This window comes from Equus asinus, chromosome 8 (assembly GCF_041296235.1).
Source record: "Equus asinus isolate D_3611 breed Donkey chromosome 8, EquAss-T2T_v2, whole genome shotgun sequence".
In the NCBI taxonomy this organism is placed as follows: Eukaryota; Metazoa; Chordata; class Mammalia; order Perissodactyla; family Equidae; genus Equus; species Equus asinus.
This window is the reverse complement of record NC_091797.1, coordinates 73,482,326-73,505,484: the sequence shown is the minus strand read 5'-3', so window position 1 is coordinate 73,505,484 and position 23,159 is coordinate 73,482,326. Positions and strand designations below refer to the sequence as shown.

Genomic DNA, 23,159 nt, shown 5'->3' with positions numbered 1-23,159 from the left:
CATTGACTTCCTGTCATTGGCCTGCAAGCAGATGGAGCCGTGAGATTCTAGTTTGACGCTAATGGCCACCGTGTGGTGTGTGCTCTGTGAAGGACGTCTTTCTCTCCAAATTACCCTCAACATTTGGACGTCTCAGTAAGCAATGCCTGACTTCCTGCGAGTGATGTTAATTTTGACCATTGTTCCGTAACCGAGAAGGCCAACTGCTTACATTCGGTGCAGAGCTTTCTAATTCTGTTGCTTGTTCAAACTCCTCCTGGAGAATGTTGTTTCCATGTTCTGGCTGTGGCGTCTGTCACACCGGGCGCAGAGCTGAGCAGCAGGCCTTTGAGCTCCGGTGAGAGCAGCGCAGGCGGCCAGTTGGTAAGGCCACTTTGCATTTTTGCAGGGTGCTAGACTTCCCAAGTGCTGGCTTACGCATCCTGCTGTTGGAGTCTCACCTGTGAGGAGGGAAGGAAGAGATGCTCATCCTTTAACCTGAAGGCTCTGCAATGGTTGATAGAGCCCATACCTTGATCCTTCTTCAAACACTTTGTTCCCTTCCCACCGGGACACTACTCTTGCTCTCAGTTCTTTTTAAAAATGTTCTGGGGTCAAGCCACATTAGAAGATAACTCATGGAATGAGCTGTATTAGTTTCCTCTTGCTGCTGTAACAAATTACCACAAACTTGGTGGCTTAAGGCAAAGGAAATTTATGATCAGACAGTTCTGCGTCTCAGGAGTCCAGCAGGGCCCTCGCTGGCTAAAATCAAGGTGTGCACGGGGCTGTGCTCCTTCCGGACACTCCAGGGGAGAGTCCATTTTCTTGCCTTTTCCAGCTCCTCGAGGCTGCCTGCATTCCTGGTCTGGTGACCCCTTGCCTCTTCAAAGCCAGCAGTGGCTGGTCCAGTCCTTCTCCAGGATATCACTCTGGCTCTGACACTCCTGTCTCCCGCTTTCACTTATAAGGACCCTTGTGGTGACACTGGGCCCACCCAGGTAATCCAGGATAATCTCCCCATCTCAAGGTCCTTAATTTAATCTCATCTGCCAAGCCACTATACCCTATAGGGTAACGGTGTCACAAGCTCTGAGGGTTAGGGTGTGGACATCTTTGGGGGGCAAGTATTATTCTGTTTATCACATGAACTTAAACAAATGTCATTACTGGTGAACTACTCAGAGGCTTTAATACGCCAAATGCATGTGATGATCCTTAAAGGTGAGAGCGGTTAGTGTCCCCACAGCCATAGTTCTCATACGCTGTCCCCTTTAAAATGCTCCTTGTGTCCCATCACACTCAGAACACACCTCAACTTCCTTCCCATACTCTGCACGGCCCATCAGGACCAGTCCCCTGCCTCCTTCTTCAATGTTATGTTGAGTCAACCTCCCTGTCCCAGACCAAACGACAGAAGACACTGGCTTTCTGACCCTTTCTTCGCAGCACCCCAAGCTCATTTCGGCCTTAAGCCATTGAATTAGCTGTTTCCTCTGAGATCCTCTTCCCCGAGATCCTTTCATGGCAGACTTGTCTTCCCATTCAGGTCTCAGCTAAGGCTTCATCTTCCCAGAGAGGCTGCGTTGGACCCTTCTGGAGTGCCCTCACCCTGGGAGAGGCTGTGTTTGAGGACAAACTCCATGGGGCGTAGAGCCAGAGCCCTGAGCTTATTTTCACTGAGTGGCACTGAGCTGCGTCTCCACCACTCTAAGCCCCTGGATCAGAGTTGAATCTTTACTGAAGAACCAAGATGCTCGGGTTCATGTTTCACCCAGCACTTAATTTTGGATCAATATGAAGTAGACTTTTTAGTTATTTCATATGTGTTTATTTATTTGTTCATCACTTGGAGAATGAGTACCTTCTATGGACCAGAGTCAGCCAGCTAGCAGGTTTCGATGGAACTGTACGTCCTAGGACTCGTGTCCTGGTCTCTAGCTTGACAAGAGTAAACTGTGGTCCAAGAACCACAGGAACATCCCATGAGGGAGGCGGTTGCTTTTCCTTTGTTTTGTTTCAAAGCCTTTTCATTTCAAAATGAATCTTGCCCCCCCATGACATATGCTTTGGGAGTTTACATGAGACTATCAGTGAAAGATCCTTATAAATCATAAAATAGTGCCACACAAGTGGGAAATGTTGTGATTTGTTTTACAAGCTGCATTGGGGTGTGCGAGGCTGTCTTAGTGTCGGTTTCCCCCAAAGCAGATCCTGCGACAAGGATTTAGGTGCAAACAGTGTTTGAGGGAGGTGATCCCAGGAGTCCTGGTGAGGAAATGGCAGTGAGACCAAGAGAGGACAGAGGTCAAGGTGTGACTTGAGGTCCTCAGGAGTAGTTACAATGCAGGCACAGTCCCACGGGGTCGCTCTGGAGGCCTGCATCAAGTGTTGCTTAATGCAGGGAATATTTTTCTGAGAAATGCATCCTCAGGTGGTGTCATCATTATGTGAACATCATAGAGTGTGCTTACACACACCCAGTGGTATAGCCCACTACACACCTAGGCTCTGTGGTACTAATCTTTTGAGATTACGGGGCCCATTGTTGACAAAACATTGTTATGGGGTTCATGGCTGAACAGAACTCAACTCTGGATATCCCACCAATGGTGAGAAACTGGGGTTTGGTTCACCAGTTCTCATTCCTTATTGGGTGATGGTCAGCTGCAAATTGGGCTCTCGGACCTAGATGCTTGGAAAGAGTTTGGGGTACAAAATATTAGAGACCAAGACCTGTGAAAGGAGGGACTTGGGGCAGGATTGGTCATGGTCAGAGGAAGAAATCATTCTCTAATGCAGAATGGACAACTTCGGCCAATCGGCAGGTGGGTCCTGTTGGTCAGTGTCTAGCATCAGTCCAGAATCGGCCTTTATACCACCCTGTCTCACTGGGCACCAGATCCACTGCCTGGAGAGTGTGGTCCTGGCAGGTGGCTCTCCACAACTGAGGCAGACAAGGGGGGTCCAGCCGGGGGCTGACTGCTGGTGGCGCTCCTTCTCCCCCGATGGCAGCGAGTGCTTCCTTGTAGGGATCTGGGGTCCCCCAGGTTTTTGACTTGAATACCTGGATGGGTACTCCCAAGTGACAGTTGCTGTTATGCTTGTATGTTAGTGTGGAAAATATGCCCAAAGAAGAGACAAGACCTGTCTAAGGCCACATGCCCCTTGGGAGCAGGGACAGAGATCCTGAGTCCTCAGCCAGCACAACTTCAGCTAAGGCACTTAGCGTTTGTCTCTGTCATCTTACAAACTGTTCTCAGGAAGCATTTGAAGTACTGGTCCCCTTTTTCGTATGTTAAAATCTAAGGTATGCGTCTTAGAAGTAAACCCCAATCTTCTCTGAGACATCTTCCCTAGATGCTATTGTGTCCCCTCCTAGAAGAATGAGTTCTGTTTCTGCCCCACCGTAATGAAATTGGTTTTGCTCAATCATCTGAGAGTGGTTTGAAGTGTCCACTTCTCGGGCCATGGGAAGCCGAGGGTGGGAGCCTGTGTGAGGCGTGGAGCAGCCTGGCCACTGGTGGAATCTCTGGGCAGAGACAAGGGGTTCTGTCTGGAGCTGTCGCCCCTCCATGAGGACCAGTTCCTTGGAGTACAGAGAGAGGCTTGCCCCATTTCCAGTTTTTCAAATCTTCAGGAATGTTAAAAAAAATTAAGAAACAGCAAAGTTACCAGAATTGTGGTATCATTTAAATGTTTGCATTTAACAAATTAACACCTTTCACACTGTAGGGGAAGAAGAAATATTCCTCTACTTTTCTAGGTTTCTGGCTGGTTTAAGAATTAAATTGACATGAGACAGAATAACAAGAGAAAATCAAACAGGTTTAATAACACGTATACATGGGAAATCCCAGGAAAAGCCAGTAACTCACCAAAATGGCCAAAGCCACCACCTTAAATACCATCTTCAGCTAAAGACACAGAAGGATGTTGTGGGCAGTGGTTTGGGATTTCCAAGGAGGGGAAGGCCATTCACACGGAGAAGGAAAGCAAATGTTTGGTAAACAAATGTTTGCCATGCCCTGCAGAGACAATGGGACATGGGGAGGACATTGATCAAGTGGGCCTTGCTGGGTTCCTCCCTGTCTGCCACACCTAAGTAAATAGATCCAGGGAATTCCTTTTGGGTCCTTATGATATGCCAAGCACTGTCCTGGGCACAGGGGAGAGTGTTAAAACACAGAGTGCTTGTTCCTGTGGCCCTTACAGCATGGTCAGTATGTAGCACACCGGTGCAGTGTCTTAGAGAGCGGTGTGCTGTGGTACCTTCACATTTTCTGTTCTGCAGATCCTTCCAGCAATCTCACGGAGCCTGTCGACTTGTCTCCTATCAATGCCTTTAGATGCATAAATTAGAATACACAGCATTGTACAGGAAATGAATTATACTGAGATGTACTTATCAAAACCCGTGAAACAGTGATATATATATATATATATATATATACACACTTCTTTATTACTGTATTAGTAACAAGATCTAGTGGCAGATGTGATAGCTACTATAATTTTGAGGTAGCGGTGAGCATAATTGACATTTTGAATCATCAGCTGTGACTGTACTATGATATGAAAATATCTGTAATTCCTACTGGTGACACAGTCACGGATACTGCTAACACTATTATGGTTTGTTGCCTATATTTATAATAGAATATTTGAAAGAAATGTTACATTTACGTTAGAAGTTAGTAAACACAAAAATATCATTTTCATTGCACCCAAGATTATGAAGTCTATCTATGGACTCCCAAATATCTTCAGATCAATAACTCTTAGACTGAGAGGAGGTACACAATAGATAGACCCAAAAATAAATATATGCAATAGCAGGGTTTTTAAGTAGTATAAATTGAAATAAAGCAGGGAGGAGGGTGACGGTGTTGCTCTAGGAGAGGTCACAGAAAGCCTCTTAGATAATTAGGGTGGTGTTTGAGCAGAGAGCTGAAGGAAGGGAAGGAGGCAGTGATGTTGTCATCTGGAAGAGAAACTTTCCCAGCAGAGGGAAGAGGAGGTGCAAAGGCCCTGTGGTTGGGTGTGTTTTGGGAATTGTACAGATGCCTGTGTTCACGGTGGAGGGAGTTGGGGGATAGAGGATGTGATCAGAGAGTTCACATGCGGGCGGGCATACACTGTGGGCTTGCACAATGAGGACAGTTGCGTCTCCATCAAAGTGCTGTGGAAGGAACCAAATGTGCTGAGTAACCGCACACTCTGAGGTTTCTGCAGGTGTCGACATCACACTGAGAGGGCACTGAATGGTGTTGTCAGAAAGACAACTCAGAGACAGCAGTGCTTCAAACTGTGTCAGCGACTGATGAGAGCAATTAACTCCCCTCTCAGTTCTCTCTCTCTGTGGCTCTTCAACAGATTTTAGTGCTTAGAGCAGCTCTAGGTTCTCAGAAAAATTGAGTGGAAAGTAGAGAGAGTTCCTATATGTCGCCTGCTGCCCACCCGCATACACACAGCCTCCCCCACCATCGACGTCCTGCATCAGAGTGGGACATTTGTTGTAGTCTGTGAGCGACACTGACTTGTCGTTGTCAACTCAGTTGTCTTTTATTCCTGGTTGGGTCAAAGAGTCACGGTTTACAGTCGTGTGTCGCTTAACAATGGGGACACGTTCTGAGAAATGTGTCTTTGGGTGATTTTGTTGTTGTGCGAACGTCACCGAGTGCACTTACACACACCTGGACGGTACAGCCCACCGCATACCCAGGCCGTACGGTACTCATCTCACAGGATCACCGTCGTATGCGCGGTCCGCCGTTGACCGACACGTCGTTATGCAGAGCATGACTGCCCTCACTCAGCTCTCTTTTTAAGTAGAGGCATCGCGATCTCCAGCCTCTGTGTCTAGAAGAAGCAGCGGGAGCCATCTTCAAGTTAATAGCACTGTTTTTCTCTTATGACATTTGGTTTTAAGTTTCCTTCTGTTGGTGAGAAGTGATGTGACTCTTTCCATGGATGCAACAGGAAGCCTTATCTAAGAGTAATTTTATTTAACTTAAAATTTACGAAAAAGAAGTCACCTGAAAGGAAAACAGGAGTAAGTAACACTGCGTGTGACACGATTGTGGCAGAGCCGCAAGGGTGGTGGGTGAGTGACCGTGGCTTGGACAGCACTGCTGTGGGCACTAGGGAGTCAGGCACGTTCCTGAACACAGAAGTGGATCCTGAGGCGGTCGTACTCGGGTAAGCCAGGATCTTCCTTAAGCTCCCTCCCCAGATGCCACCGAGAGGGCTGCCCTGGCCATAGTCTGGACGTGGTCCCGGCATCTTTTGCTCCAGGCTCCCTGCTCTCAGAAAGTGGCTCATGCAGGGAGTCCCACTGCTCTTAGCTCCCGCATCCAGCCGTGTGGTCTGACCCCAGCCCAAGGTGACTCATGCAGCTGTGGGAAGGTCATCTGAAGATGAAGTCCTCCGCTCTGGTGCTGTAGTAGACATCCAGTGCAGGTGAGAAGTCTTGTCTTGGAAAGGAGCGAATTGCTTACAGAGGAATTCAGAAGGTCTGAGGGCACCAGGCTCGTGCCTGAGGGAGGCTGTCCCGATGCTCTGACAGAGGACATCCCTCTCTTCCAACGAGCATGTCCATCCGCGTTCTTCCAGTTGGCTCTCTGAGCCCTGGACTGGGACGCAGGCGACCTGAGCTCATGTCTGCCTTGCTGTGTGACCTCAGTGAACCACTCGCTATCTCTGGGCCTTGCTTTCCCCTTCTGTGAAATGAGATCGTGAACCAGATGGTTTGTTTCTTTTGATTTGCTGCTGTTTTGTTCTCCCGATTTTTCTGTATCTCCCACCTATGCAAATATGCCCGCCATAGGGGTATCCTCCTGGAGTTTTCTTCATGTCTACGGAAATACATGCACACACACACACACACACATATTTACAAGGTCTCATTGTTTGTTTCTGATACTTTATTTTATCTTTTTTACAAGGATGGGTTTATTCTATACACATTTTTTGCAACTTACACTCCTCACTTAAAATATATCATAGCCATCCCTCTAGAAGTCAACAAAATAGACTTGAAAGATTCTGTCTGGTTCACACCGCTATAATATTTCATAACTTCAATCTACATAATTTATTTAACCTCCCCTTTTATTTGGATGTTCAAACTATTTCCAGTACTTGGTTTATTTTGCTCTTCCTCAAAGAAACATGCAATAAACGACCTTTTACAAAGCTCCCTATTACTCGTGCTAATATTTCTATCACACCTAGAAATCAGATAGCGGGATCAAAAGGCATGTGGGTGTAATTTCAATGGACTTTGCCGGATTCATTTTCCCATCAGCAGCACACGAGAGTGCAGACTCCTTCTCATCCTTGACTTTGAAACTTCTGCCAACCTGGTGAGTGGGTGAATCTAAAAAGCCCATTCATTAGTCATCCAACTGCTCCGGAGAGCAGGGGTCCTTCACGGGGGCATTCACTTTGAAATTCCCAAGCAGGTGGATTTTTCTCCATTAAAGAGAGATGCTTCCCTTTTCCAAAGCCTTCATCCCTGGACTCTTAAACGGCAGTTCATGGCGTTTATGAACATATTTATGATGCATTTAGCTCGGTATCTGCAGGAAGAAGGCCCCCCCCAAAAAAAACCAATAGAAAGAAACAAAAAACCATTTAAGATCAAGGTTGCAAAACAGCAGCAGCTCAACCCCAAGACAGCCCATTAAAGTCATGTGTGGGGACCCAGGAGGTGGGGTGCAGAGAAGCGGCAGCTGTCGCCCTTAATGGCAGGTCAAAGCCATGACTTAGGACCCCGGGCGTGGGGTGCAGAGCAGTGGCAGCTCGGGTCTTCCTATGATGAGCGGCTGTGGCATCCAGACCCTGGAGAGCAGGATGCAGCAGCCCATGGGGCCCCTGGGGGAGGACCCACCACTGCGCCAGCTCCAGCCCAGGGCGGACATGTGGCAGCAGGGACCCCAGATAGCTCCCACGCCTGGGTTCAGCATTGGTGAAGACTGTGGAGTCCTCAGCAGCAAGCCTACCAATGTCAGGGGCTGAGGCTTGCTGGGTTCTCCTGGTCTCCTTTTCCCTGCGGGGTGAAGTCCTTCCCAGGGGATCCCTCCTGACGCCCAGCTGCTCTGGACTGGGGGATGAGGTGACGCAGGGCAGATGCTTCCTGCGCTTTTCTATGGGGCCATCCTCGGTTTTTGAGCTCTGTGGGGTTTTTGCTGCCTCTTCCTTGTAGTCTAGAGCTTTCCCAGAGCTATTTTGGGTTGTAATTGTTCATTTACTGTATTTGTTGTTTTTGTGGGGGAGACAAGAGTTGGGACCACCTGGCCTTCCATCTCCCTGATGTCACCCTTGTCCCTTGTGGTTTCTTCAAGGAGTTTTACAGTTTCAGGTCTTCCATTTAAGTCTGTAATCCATTTTGAGTTGATTTTTGTACATAGTGTAAGATAGGGGTCCAATTTCGTTCTTTTTCATGTAGATATCCACTTTTCCCTACACCATCTGTTAAAGAGTCTTTCCTGTCCCCATTGGGTGCTCCTGGCGCCCTTGTGGAACATCAGTTGGTGGTACAGGTGTGAGATTATTTCTGGGCTCTCTGTTCTGTTCCATGGGTCTATATGTCTGTCCTTATGCCAGTACTATGCTGTTTTGATTACTATAGCTTTGCCGTAAATTTTTATTTTGAAATCAGGAAGTGTGAAGCCTACAGCTTTATTTTCTCAAGATAGCTTTTCTGTTTGTTTGTTTAAGGTGGTTAGATTCCATGGGAACGCTGGCCATTTGAATATGCAGCAAGTGGTAATGACATGCTCTGAATCACCAGGTTTGGTAAGTTGGCGTCTATTCTTCAGTCAGGCTTCACCTGCCTCCTAATATCTAACACAAGTCCTTAAATTGAACTATCAAGTGAGAGCACGAGATTTTTTTTTCCTGTCCAATAACAGGATCAGCTCAAATCGAATGACTAAAATTGCTTGCCTGGGGTCCCTCTTTCAAGTGGAATTTACAAGAGTTCATGTCTATGAGCTACACACTTGACAGAAATTGCCAAACTGATGTTGGTACCCTGCTCCCATTTAACTATCCTTCTTCTCATTTTCCATCCCTAGCAGGGGCTGGCACAGCTGGCATCCACCCCATCATAAGCTTTTAGGAAACGGCCACTGGAGCAGAGCAATGAGCAGGGTTATTATGGAACAACGATATTTCAAACTTCAGTTCTTGTTGAGCCTCTATCCCAGCGGGTGGCATCTTTTAGAGAAGAGCATGTGATTGTCAGCATTGAAGAGGAAAGAGTCACATCTTGGAGACTGCTGAATTAATGGTCCATTTCTCTTATAAAAGTAGACAAGCATCCTATTCCATGGTAGATTCTTTGAATGCGATAGTGAAAGCTTTCTGATTCCCAAGGGTTTGTAGATTGCTGAATAATATGATTCCTGTTTACAGAAGAAGAGACACCTGTATCGGCCAATCCATCCTTTTGCCTTTGTAAAATCAGAAAAGCAAATAAACCAGCAGAAACAAATGGTTTCCTCCTATTTTGTAAAGATTGGGCTTTTCTTTCAATAGTAGTCAGTAGCATCACATTTTTGTGTTTTTCTAAAGAAGGACAGGACTGTTTATTTCCAGTGTTGTTTTGTGTAGGCTTAAGAAGTAAATCCACTCATATACAACTGTGCTGTCCAGGATGATAGCCATCAGTGGCTATTTAAATTTTTTAATTTAAATTTAAATAATTTCAAAATACAGTTTCTCAGTCGCACTAGATGCGTCTCAGATGCTCTGTAGCCACAACTCTGTCTGGCCAAGCACAGACTCTAGAACATTTTCCTCATGGCGGAAAGTTCTATCGGACAGTGTTATTCTAAGACATAGGTAAAGAAATGATGGAGCTGGACTTGATGAGATCCAGGAAAACGAAACCAGCTCTGCAGCAAGCAGAGCAGTTCCATTAATATGTATTTGTGTCCCGAAATATCATGTGTAGGTGTTAGAAAACACATCAGAATATCTTTGGATTATAATAATTTAGCAAAACCTCTGACTTAAACATTAAGCTTAATTAATTGGTTTACTCTCCATCTGAAGGATAAGGTGGTGAATAATTTATCACATACAAAAAAGGTACTTATCATAAATGTCCTCATAATGTTTATTTTTTTAAAATGAGGCATTAGGAGAATTCTCTCTGGATATTTCTGACATGTCAGGTTTCTCCTAACACCCCGTGTTTCCTTGTAGTGAGTTCAAAATAACTCACCAAACTATTTCATGTGGAAGAAGTGGTTGTATAATGTACAATATAGAATTATATGTAATTTTTGTAGAGAGATCTAATTTTCAAAGAACCCCATTCCTTGCTATTTTCTTATCTAAAAGAAAGAAATTAAATTGATTTAGGGGAATGGGAGGGATCAGAGTTCTGCCAAATTTTCTGTAAAGAACATGCTTTCTTTCCATTTCCTTTTTTTTTTTTTTTTTAACGATAGGCTATTCCACAAACGTGTCTGGACTATTCATGCTCTTCTAAGATGTGTCTTTGAGGTTGAGTCTTGCCTCACTGGGGCAGGTCCAGGTTTGAGGAGGAGGGCAGTGTGCTTTGTCCTTCCCCCACGCCACCCGCCCTGGACCCCTCAATCTCGTGAGACACCAGAGGTCGCTGTGCTATTTCATGCTTTATTTTGATGCACCCTCTCGGTTTCAGGCCCTTACTGCCCCCTGACATACAAAATTAATTACACCTGCTCTTTACCTGGAAGGAGCCCCCAGTGCAGCCGAGAGGCCGTCAGAGACAGGCCTGGATGAGGAATGCAGAACCCTACCCGAGATTCCACCACTGGAACCCACGTGGCACCAACCGGTTTAGTTTCTACTCCATATTTCAATAAAGTCTTTATTCCAGGCTTGATTTTTAACAGTTTTATGCTTTCCCTCTGGAGTGTTTCTCTCTGTAGTGCCATCTACTCAAGTTTAAGTTTTAATTAACCAGCTGTCATTTGCTTGTTAGTCCTGCACCAACCTGATGTTTTATGAAATTTTAATTTAGCCCAAGCTGGATCAGATTTCTTCACACAACAAAGGCACGGGATTAACGGAGTGCCGTTGGGATGAAGCAGAGCCGCTCAAGTGCTAACAGATTCAGGGAAGGGAAGGAATGAAAGATGAGCACTTGCGGAAGTATTACGGGGCGTCAGAGCTGTGTGTGACGATCAAGGTGAGTTGGTGCGAGCACAGGACCGGAAGCCCGGGTGGTCTAGACCCAAGGTTACACTTGCGTGTTCTCTGCCTTCCTCTGTCCTTCTTTCCTTCTACCTCATGTCTCTTTTTCTTTCTCTCTGCCTCTAGGCATCTCTTAGCTTCTCTCTCTTTCTATAGCTGGTTGACTCTGTTTATCTACGGATCTAACAGTTCATTCCCTCTGTCGCCCCTTCTTCTGTCCCAAGGTCTTGTTCTGACCGAGTGTCCCAGGCTCCGAAGGGCTGGAGCCAGGATGACCATCCTAAGGAGTGAGTGACTGACGGCAGGGAACCCCCTGGGAGCAGGAGGAGGCTGCACGGGGGTGCTGGTCCCTCCCCTGGAATAGGTAACTTGCTCATGAGCAGAAATAACCTTTTCAGCAGACAATATTTCTTTAAGTGCATTCACACTCTCCTTCACAGTTTTTGTGAACTGTACCTAACATTGTACCTTTATATACTTTTTCTTTTTTCTTTAAATTATCCTAAATTTTGCCACATTCCAAGTCTACAATCCATGGAACCATGAGTTTGTGTGTATTACATATTTTTTTTTAAGATTCTATTTTTTTGGTTTTGTTTTTTGGGTTTTTTTTGTGGAAAATTAGCCCTGAGCTAACATATGCTGCCAATCCTCGTCTTTTTGCTGAGGAAGACTGGCCCTGAGCTAACATCCATGCCCATCTTCCTCTACTTTATATGTGGGACGCCTACCACAGCATGGCGTGCCAAGCGGTGCCATGTCTGCACGCGGGATCCGAACCAGCGAACCGCGGGCCACTGAGAAGCGGAACGGCGAACATAACTGCTGCGCCACCAGGCTGGCCCCTGTTACATTTCTTAATGCACATTAAAATATTGAAAGTAAAAAAAAAAGCCAAAACCAAAAACAAAGACAAGTTTTCTATGTACCATCTAAAATAATTTTAAGCATTTCCACTGGTAAAAATTCCACCATTTGGCTAACTTCTTAAAGAGCACTTTTCTTGCTTGTTGTTTGTTTTCATTTTTATTTTTCCTCTAATTCTATTTGGCCAGGTCTACAATTCTGCTGGAATGCAGTCCCTGGCTCTGTTGTGTTGTTTGAACTCCAAATGTACCGTTTCTGCAGGTTTTTAACACATGTTGGAGTTTTCCTTTTGTAATAGAGCCCTTGAAAGATCTGGGGGAAAATGTTGTATTTTCAGCATTGTTTGTCCTCTTTTAAGTTGTTAAAAGAATCCTTAAGTCCAGTCTATTTATTCATTTTAGGAAAATAACAAGAATGGTGAGTTCTGTCGCCACAGGAGTTCACCTGCTCCTTTACAGCGGTCGAGCTTCCATTCGGCTCAATCATGAGATCTTTAAACTGGAATAAAGCCTCATTTAAGTTTCTCTCCTAAGGTGGAGCAGGTCGAGGGGAGCTGTTTCCTTCTCATTCCAGCCTCCTGTTCAGGGTGGAGACTTTCGAAGGCAGCTACTTCTTAAACCAGAGACAATTTTGATAGCTGACATATATAAATGGGCAATTTCAAGTAGAAAACTCGATTTCCACTTCTCTTGAAAAGTTTAAGCTAGGCTCACATTCCTGCTTGGTGATATCATCCGGGACTGAATAGCAAGTGACCTGGTTACATCGCTCCTGTGGTCTCCAGTTGACCTCAGTCCCCACCACTCCCTCTTGTCTCTCGGCATTAAGGCTGAGGGGCACATGTCATTTCTCGTCACCTTTACACTGCTTGTTTTCTGATAGCAGTGTTCACAGAGAAGTGGAAAATTGATGCATGCTGGTCTCTATAAAAAATGGGCCCAAAATGATAGACCTCATTCTGCCACTCTGTCTTAGAATTCTGTTTCATGCCAGGTCATAAAAATAATGGTGGAAAATTGAAGCACACTCTTCCAGAGAATGTTCAGGGCACCGAGGGCCCTTGAAATCAGACCGCAGGAGAAGCAATCGAAGGAAGTGCAAGTGCTTAGCCACGTGAGGAGAAAGAAAAACGCCCAGAGGTGAGGAGAGAGCGGAGGCCCGGGGGCCTTTTTTTAAGCATAGAAAGGGCCACTGTGGGGATGATGGAGAAGACTTGTCCCTTCTTTCTGGATCTCTAAAGTGGAAACGAAAAAGAAACCAACTTTAGTTCATTTTAAAGAAACAGACATTTCAGAATCAGGGTCTTATGACGGCTGAATTTTTCAGACATTGGTTCAAATGTGGCTTCACTACTTTCTAGCTGTTTGGTCTTTGGTAAGTCCTGTTAACTCCCGATGCCTTGATTTCTTCTGTGTGGTAAGGAGATGATTGTGGCCCATTGGAATTGTACCTTATGCAGAGATTACTTTTAAATCAGAGTGTGTAAGGGGAAAACTTCCAATTATCAAAATGAACCTTCGAAGTGCTTTAAATGAAACTTAAATCACAAGGACTTGGGCTCTTTGAAACTCAAAACCCAAGAGTTAATTTTTTTTTTTCTCTTTGCATTTGACTTTTGCGAATTTCCTTGGGTCCTTATATGTCAAAGTCTAGTTAAAAGGAGTGTGGGAGGAGTCACGGGTTTTACTTTCTTCTCACGTTCTTTTATTCTCAGCCTGTATAAGTGAATTGTCACATGTAAAATGTGTGAATAATGCAATCCCATTTTGGAGAGACTAACGTAAGACTACCAGCGAAAGGATTTCACAGTGCCTGACCTGCAATACGTATGTGTAGGTATTTATAGGTGTAACTATATGTTTTAACATCCACTTGATCGGAAGCTTCCTGGGCTCCAGGATTATGTTACGTTAAACAGCGGATTCCTCATTGCTTCGCAGAGTATCTGGAACTTTGTAGGTATTCACTGAAAATAATCGGAAGAAGGAAGAAAAGAAAGAAAGAAGGGAGGAAGGAAGAGAGGGAAGAAGAGAGAGAGGGAGGGAGGATCTCATGATGGAATAAGGGGCTGCATGAGTTGTTCCACGCATAGTGTTTGCTGGAACATCTCCTTTGCATCCCTTCTCACTGGAGGTAATCAAAGAAATAGGGAACCTTGAGAGTCAAACGGATTTTCATTGGGTGGAGACTTGGATGTGCGTCCTTAGATACTATGATCTAAGTTCTTTTTGGTTCTCATAGAATGAGTTTATTTCCCAAATATTCACTGAATAGCTGCTGTGTGCAGTGTAATGCTCGTGGAGCTTAGGGAGCTATAAAAGTGGAATCATGGTTTCTGCTCTGAGTAGCTCAAAGTGTAGATAGTGGATATTAACAGCTAAAATTTATTATTGGCCAAACACTATTACAAGCCCGTTAAGAGTATCAGCTTATTTATGCGTCAAACAAGACTTTAAGATAGGTAATGCTGCTACCTAAAATGTATAAATGAGAAATCAGAGGGCTTAAGAGGGTAAGGAGCTTCCTCAAGGGCGTCCAGCTAGTCGTGGTGGAGCGGAGTTCCTGCCCAAGCAGCTTGCGCTGAGTCTGCACTCAAGCCCTGCGCATTTTTACTTTTCATTCTCTGAGGGTGGAGGGCGCATGGTGGGAGGGGTGTCTTAGGAGCAGTAGCCAAGTTCCCTTCCTACTGCTCCCCCACCTGAGCAGTCAGCTGGTTGATAATGAGCTTTCCTGAATTTTGTAACACACTATTGTTTCCAACCACCGCACCTGAAAGGCACGTGGTCTTCTCACTGCCAAGTTTCTTTGAACGTCTTCACAGGAAGGATGAAAAACCTATTTCCAGACTAGAAGTCTTTTCATGTCTCTCTTTCTGATGGAGTGGTGGGTTTATGCTTTCCTGGGCTAGTAATTATATCGCTTGTGCGTAAATTGTGGCTTCCAGGACCCCAGGAGCCTGTCACACATCATTAGCCGGTACTTAACTGTTTTCGTTCTTGAAAAAGAAATAGAAATAAGTGCATGCTGGCGCAGAGATAGTGCTCCCCAACTTACTCTGCAATAATTAAGTGTCCAGGGACCGACCTGGTGGCATAGGGGTTAAGTTCATGTGCTCCCCTTCCAGGACCTGGGGTTCACAAGTTCAGATCTGGGTGTATCTAGCACCACTCGTCAAGCCACCCTATGGCGGCATCCCACATAAAACAGAGGAACATGTTAGCTCAGCGACAATCTTCCTCACAAAAAATAAACAAAAATATAATTAAGTGTCCAGCCTTCTGGTTTCCCCTGGACTAGGCACTAATGAGATGCTAAAGACCTAATAAAAAGCCGTTAATATGTTAAGTTTTCCCTGCCCCAGGGGAGCACTTTGTTTCTAAGTCTGGCTCAGGGCCCTGTGTCTTCTGATGGATGAGCTGTCACGTGGAAAACTAAAATTGTCCTGCTGCTTGCTTAGAAATGGGTAGCAAGTTGGCTCCTAAATAGAGGCAAACTCTGGCTTTGAAATAGCATCTGTGTAGCCCAGATTAGGGCACAGCAGCTGGATTAGAGAGCACTGACCAAGGTTTCCTGAAGGGCCAGCTTGACCGAGGGAGTAAGATGGCATGTGTGGTGTTTCCTGAGTGGGGTCCTCTGGAGATGGTGATTTGAACACAATAATGCGAACAAAGGCATCATTGAAGAGTTAGGTAGAGAAGATGTGGACAGTTGTGGTAGGCAGCAGGATTTGGGGGTTCTAACACATATCCTGAATCAGACTTTTTGGTTACAAACGATGAAAACTCAAATCAAATTTTGTTAAACCAAAAAGGAAATTAGTTGGATCATGTCCCTGAAAAGGGCCGTTAAGGTTCATTGTGAACTTCGATTGAGGGCTTTCTTGGGACTTGGTTTCCTTCCATTCCTCAGTACTGGTTTCCTCTGTGCTCTCTTCATTCCCGCCAGGCTCTTCCTGTGTGGTGGTCTCCAGCAGTTTCCGGTTTACATCATTCTAGCTTCAAGAACAGCAGGAGGAAAGTTTTAATTCTCAGCCATTTCACCAAGAATCACTTGATGAAACAGACTTGCTTCTCATGCCCATTCCTGAATCAGTAGCACCATGGACATAGGTGGAACATGCTGATTGACCAGACTTATGTTGTGGATCCAAATGTGGGGTTGGGAGTGAGAGTTCAGCCTCTTCATCCTCAGGGTAAAACTGAGAAAACAGCAAATAAGGGCATGCTAAGTGGACAGGCAAAGAATGACGGCTATCCATTCAGTTTCCCATGAAGAGTCCCTGTGAATATTCCTGACGTTCTTTTTTTTTTTTTTTTGAGGAAGATTATCCCTGAACTAACTCCTGCCAATTCTCCTCTTTTTGCTGAGGAAGACTGGCCCTGAGCTAATATCCGTGCCCACCTTCCTCTACTTTATATGTGGGACGCCTAATACTGCATGGTGTGCCAAGGAGTGCCATGTCCGCACCCAGGATCCGAACTGGCGAACCCCAGGCTGCCGAAGCAGAATGTGGGCACTTAACTGCGGCACCACCAGGCCGGCTCCCCCGACATTCTTTTAGGAAGAATATAGTCAGTAAGTGTTGCTAGGAAGCCTACCATGTGGAAGCCCGGTGGCAGATCTGCAGTGATTTTTGCAAACTATTGGAGAAACATTTTAGCCGCCAGCTACTTACTGCATGTCCAATTGTATTAGATATCTATAGTTGCATAACAAATGACTCACTACTTAGCAAGTTAGAAAAATAAGCATTTATTAAAACAAACTTTCTGTGTGTCAGGAATCTGGAAATGGCTCAACTAGAAATGGCATGAGACTTTGGCTCAGAGTCTCAGGTGAGGTTGCAGGTAAGATGTTGATGGGGGGCTACAGTCATCTCAAACTTTGTCTGGGGCTGGAGGAGCCCATTCCGAAATGGCTTACTCACACAGCTGAGAAGTTCCTGCTGGATGTTATCAGGAAGCCTCAGTTCCTTACAGCATGGGCTCTTTGTAATGCTGCCTACGAGTTCTCATGACGTGGCAGCTGGCTTCCACAACATGAAGGATTTAAGAGAGAGAGGAAGGAGTCGTCACAATGATTTTCATGTCCTAATCTCAAAGACATGCACGGTCACTTCTGACTTATTGTAGTCATGACAAGCTAGTCACTAAGTCCAGCCCACACTCAATGGGAGGGGAATTATTGTTCCAGCTGTTAGATAGTAGAGTGTTGAAGAATTTGTGGATGTACTTTCAAATGATCACAGTCTACCCTCTGACCACAGATTATTTTCATCCCTCCCTTATGCAAAATGCACTTAGCCCTCCCCAGACGTCCTGAAAACCTCACCCTTTCACTCATCAACTCAAAATCCAGGACTTTGGGATCTACATTAGGTCCAGGTGCAGACGGGGGTCCCTGATCCTAAGGGCTCAGTGTGATCCATTGGGGAAGGATATTTATCTCCCCAAATGGCACCCCTGCTTATGGGAAGACGGCAGAGATTTGGAGTCTGATTGACGTCAGTTCTCATCTTGCCTCAGTCATCACTCTCCAAGGAATATCATGTGATCTGCTGTCCTCAGTGGACCATAGAGAGCTCCTGTGTATGTAACAACATCAACAATGGTTTGCACTGATTGGGCGCTGAATGTATGCTAATGTTCTAGGCACTATTCTCAGGGCGTCATATGTTTTGACTTATTTAATCCTCACAACAATGAAGGGGGGAAATACTATTATGAATCCCATTTGATAGATGTGGAAACTGAGGCACAGAGAAGTTAGGTAACTTGTCCCAGGTAACCCACATGGAAAGGGGCAGAGTGGGGTTTGAGCTCCAGACAGTGTGATCTCACCCATCACATTAATAGAGGACTCCAGTTTTCCACTGAACACAGTCCAATGTGAATAGTGATATTGCTTCTCTAAGACTCTTCTATTTCTTTTATTTTCTTTCTCTTGAATTGTCCCCAAATGACTTGTTTTAAATAAGATCTGAGAATTTAAAGTTATCATTTGTCAGAGATGAAAATGTGTCCCTTTTAATTTCTAAAACATTGTATGACTGAATATATATTGGCTCATATTAGGAATTAAGGAACACACAAAGAAATACAACAAAAAGAACCTGCAATCCTTTCCTAGTCAAAAAGCACGTGTACCAATAGAGGCAGAGATGAGAGAGAGAACTCTTCTGATTAAATCAGATTGCTCCCAAAACATGCAGGGAATTTAGCAATTCGATGGCTTTTTATTGATGTATCTCACTTAGAGAACAGGGATGCTCAGAAAGTTTTTCTGGCTTTAGGAGCTGGAGGGAATATAAATCATGGCTGAGCTGAGAACCCCAAGAGATCATAAAACAAGAGGAGATTTCAGATTTACACAACTCACCCATTAAACAAGGAAGAAATTCTCTCTTCTAGTTTTATTGTCAAGTGGGACAAGCAGGTCGCAGAAAATCATTGTTTCTATTTATATCCTTTATTCACTCTTTTCTAATTACATCTTTGAAACTACTGTTTGGATTTAATTCGCCATTGAAGCAGCATTACTACTTATGGACTAAGCTATATTGATATGACAATAATATGGATTGTAAACTGCTTATTTATTTTTAATTTCTCTTCTTCCCTGAAGGATTGTGATCACCTCTCCCCCCAAAAATCAATGAGTTGATTGATAGAGTCTTTATGTTACTGACCTCTTCTAAAGCCAAGTTTTCCAGGCCCTGCATGGTTTTGTTTTTTTTTTCAAATTAAAGCCCTAACCCCAAATACTGCCTTAGAAAGACAACTTTTTATGCTCTCTCCTGCCAACAGACATTCTTATTAACTGAATGTTTCAGCCTTGCAGTTTCTCAGTAAATATGTTACCAAACACAGAGCAATAAATAAATATTGTCCAACAACCTTTGAGTGTATCATTTTTCCATGAATATGTGGGTTACAATCTTGATTTATTTTCTTTTGAGTACAGTTGTGCACAAACATACTAGACACCCATTTTCTGAGCTTTCTTGGTATCTGAAAACACACTTGTGGGGATTGTGCATTTCCCATTCTCCTTAAGACAGCCCTGGGCAGGGGTGATAATAATGCTAAGAAAAACTGTATATCTGGACGTTAGCAGTATGGCAGAGGAAGCTGGTCCCTTTGTCTCTCCCTCTGAATTATAACTAAATGGACATTCATTGACCAATGGAGGACACCCACCCACACAACACAAGAGGACGCCAGAGAGACTCATGCAGCTACACATCTGAAGGTGGATGGACTGGGTCCCTGGGAAGCGGTGGAGATAGGTGAGTTTTCCTCTGCTCCTCCTCGGCAGCAGTGAGCCAGGTTGTAGGTCCTCACAGAGCAGCCAGTGCCACTCTAAGAGGAGGTGGGGATAGCCCAGCCTACATGAGAATGCTATCCTGGCCTGCAGGAGCACCCACTGTACCTGCACAACTTAGAGCAGATGGGGTGGCATCAAAAACCCAGCTCCTGTCCATCCCCCAGTGGTGGCAGGTGGAACCTGCAACCTGATGCTACCACAAATATGCTGGCAAAGGGTCACTTCACCAAACACCATGAAAAACTACTCTAACACTTCAGAGTAGAAGGAAAGTGACAAGTCTCCAGAAACCAAACCTGAAGTCACAGAAATCTACAATCTAAATGACAGAGAATTCAAAATAGCTGTCATAAAGTAACTCAATGAGTTACAAGATAGCTCAGACAGACAATTCAAAGAGCTTAGGAATAAAATTAATGAGCAGAAGGAATGCTTCACCAAAGAGATTGAAACTATAAAAACAAACACAGAAATTCTGGATATGAAGAACACAACTCATGAGATAAATAAATAACCTAGAATCCTTAAAAAAAATAGAGCTGACATTGTGGAGGACAGAATTAGTGATTTAGAGGATAGAAATATAGAAGTGCTTCAGGTGAAGGAAGAGAGAGAACTAAGATTTTTTAAAAATGAAGGAATTCTTCAAGAAATATCCAACTCATTTGGGAAAAGCAACATAAGGATTATAGGTATTCAAGAGGGAGAAGAGAGGGACAAAGGAGCAGAGAGCTTGTTCAAAGGAATAATAGCTGAGGGGCTGGCCCAGTGGCACAGCAGTTAAGTTCGCACATTCCACATCTTGGCAGCCCAGGGTTCACCGGTTTGGATCCCAGTTGTGGACATGGCACTGCTTGGCACACCATGCTGTGGTAGGCATCCCACATATAAAGTAGAGGAAGATGGGCATGGATGTTAGCTCAGAGCCAGTCTTCCTCAGCAAAAAGAGGAGGATTGGCAGTAGTTAGCTCAGAGCTAATCTTCCTCAAAAAAAAAATTAGAAAAAAAACAAAGAAATAATAGCTGAGAACTTGCCAAACCTGGGGAAAGACCTGGACTTACAAGGACAGGAAGTCAATAGAACTCCTAATTGCATCAATGCAAAAAGACCTTCTCCAAGGCAAATAATAGTAAAACTGACAGAAGTCAATGACGAAGAAAAAATACTAAGGGCAGCCAGGCAGAAGAAAATAACCTACAAAGAAACCCCTATCAGGCTTTCAGCAGATTTCTCAGCAGAAACCTTATAGGCTAGAGCAAATGGAATAATATATTCACAATGAAACTAAGAGCTGGTTCTTTGAGAAGATAAGCAAAATTGACAAACCATTAGCCAAACTTACTAAGAAAAAAAGAGAGAAGACTCAAATAAATAAAATTAGAAATGAAAGAGGATAAATTATAATGGATACCACATAAATACAAAGGATTACAAGAGAATACTATGAAAAAATATATACCAACAAATTGGATAACCTAGAAGAAATGGATAATTTCTTAGACTCATACTACCTTCCAAAACTGAATTGAGAAAAATAGAGAATCTGAATAGACCAATCACAATTAAAGATATTGAAACAGTAATCAAAAACCTCCCAAAAAATAAAAGTCCAGGACCAGATGTCTTCTCTGGAGAATTCTACCAAACATTCAAAGAAGATTTAATACCTATCCTTCTCAAACCACTACAAAATATTGAAGAAGATGGAACACTTTCTAACTCATTCTATGAGGCTAACATCACCCTAATACCAAAACCAGGCAAGGACAACACAAAGAAGGAAAATTATAGGCCAATATCACTGATGAACATAGATGCAAAAATCCTCAACAAAATATTGGCAAACTGAATACAGCAATACATGAAAAGAATCATGCACCATGATCAATTTGGATTTATATCAGGGATGCAGGGATGGCTCAACATCCACAAATCAATCAACGTGACACACCACATTAACAAAATGAGGAATAAAAATCATGTGATCATCTCAATAGATGCAGAGAGAGCATTTGACAAGATCCAACCTCCATTTATGATAAAAAGTCTGAATAAAATGGGTGTAGAAGGAAAGTACCTCAACATAATAAAGGCCATATATGACAAACCCACAACTAACATCATACTCAATGGAGAAAAATGAAAGCCATCCCTCTGAGAACAGGAACAAGGCAAGGATGCCCAATATCACCACTGTTATTCAACACAGTACTGGAGGTTTTGACCAGAGCAATTAGGCAAGAGAAAGGAATGAAAGGCATCCAAATAGGGAGTGAAGAGGTGAAAATCTTACTGTTTGTGGATGACATGATTCTCTCTATACAAAACCCTAAAGGATCCACCAGAAAATTATTCGAAATAATCAACATCAACAGCAAAGTTGCAGAGTACAAAATCAACTTACAAAAATCGGTTGCATTTCTTTCCACTAACAATGAAGTAGCAGAAAGAGAACTAAAGAATGTAATCCCATTTACAACTGCAACAAAAAGAATAAAATATCTAGGAATAAATCTAACCAAAAAGTTGAAAGACTTATACACTGAAAACTGTAAGACATTATTGAAAGAAATTGAAGAAGATATAAAGAAATGGAAAGATATTCCATGCTCATGGATTGGAAGAATAAACATAGTTAAAACATCCATAGTACCTAAAGCAATCTACAGATTTAATGCACTCCCAATCACAATTCTCAATTATTTATGGAAATACAACAAAGAATCTTAAAATATTTATGGAACAACAAAAGACTTTGAATAGCCAAAGGAATTCTGAGAAAAAAGAACAACCTAGTGGCATCACAATCTCTGACTTCAAAATATACTGCAAAACTATAGTAATTAAAACAGCATGGCACTGGCACAAAAACACACAGAGAGACCAATGGAACCGAATCGAAAGCCCAGAAATAAAACCACACATTTACAGACAGCTAATCTTCAACAAAGGATCTAAGAACATATAATGGAGAAAGGAAAGTCTCTTCAATAAAAGATGTTGGGAAAACTGGACAGCCACATGCAAAAGCATGAAAGTAGACCATTATCGTACACTATATAAAAAAATTAACTCAAAATGGATTAAAGACTTTCATGTAAGTCATGAAATGATAAAACTCCTAGAAGAAAATATAGACAGCACATTCTTTGACATTGGTCGTAGCAGCGTCTTTTTGAATATCATGTCTACTCAGGCAAGGGAAGCAAAAGAAAAAATAAACAAATGGGACTACATCAGTCTAAAAAGCTTCTGCAAGGCAAAAAAAACCATGAACAAAACGAAAAGACAGTCCACCAACTGGGAAAAAATATTTGTAAATCACATGTCCAACAAGGGGTTAATTTCCAAAATATATAAAGAACTCCTACTACTCAACAAAAACACAAACAACCTGATCAAAAAATGGGTGGAGGATGTGAACAGACATTTGTCCAAAGAAGATATACAGATGGCCAACAGGCACGTGAAAAGATGTTCAACATCACTAAATATCAGGGAAGTGCAAATCAAGACTACCCTGAGATATCACCTTACACCTATCAGAATAGTTATAATTAACAAGAGAAAAAATTACAAACGTTGGAGAGGATGTGGAGAAAAGGGAACCCTTACACCGCTGGTGGGAATGCAAACTTGTGCAGTCACTGTGGAAAACAGAGTGGCGATTTTTCCAAAAATTACAAATAGAAATACCATATAATCCAGCCACCCCACTCCTGGGTATCTAACCAAGGAACATGAAATCAACAATACAAAGAGAGATCTATGCACCCCTATGTTCACTGCA

The 23,159-nt window shown here is 43.5% G+C and overlaps 1 long non-coding RNA gene across 1 annotated transcript; it reads left to right on the top strand.

Moving 5' to 3' along the window:
• The first annotated feature begins 6,994 nt into the window (after nucleotides 1-6,994).
• On the top strand, nucleotides 6,995-18,929 carry LOC139045908 (uncharacterized). The gene is made up of 5 exons (XR_011505295.1): nucleotides 6,995-8,781; nucleotides 11,003-11,170; nucleotides 11,400-11,539; nucleotides 13,036-13,181; nucleotides 15,988-18,929. It is a non-coding gene; the product is annotated as an uncharacterized lncRNA (long non-coding RNA).
• Nucleotides 18,930-23,159: the final 4,230 nt, after the last annotated feature.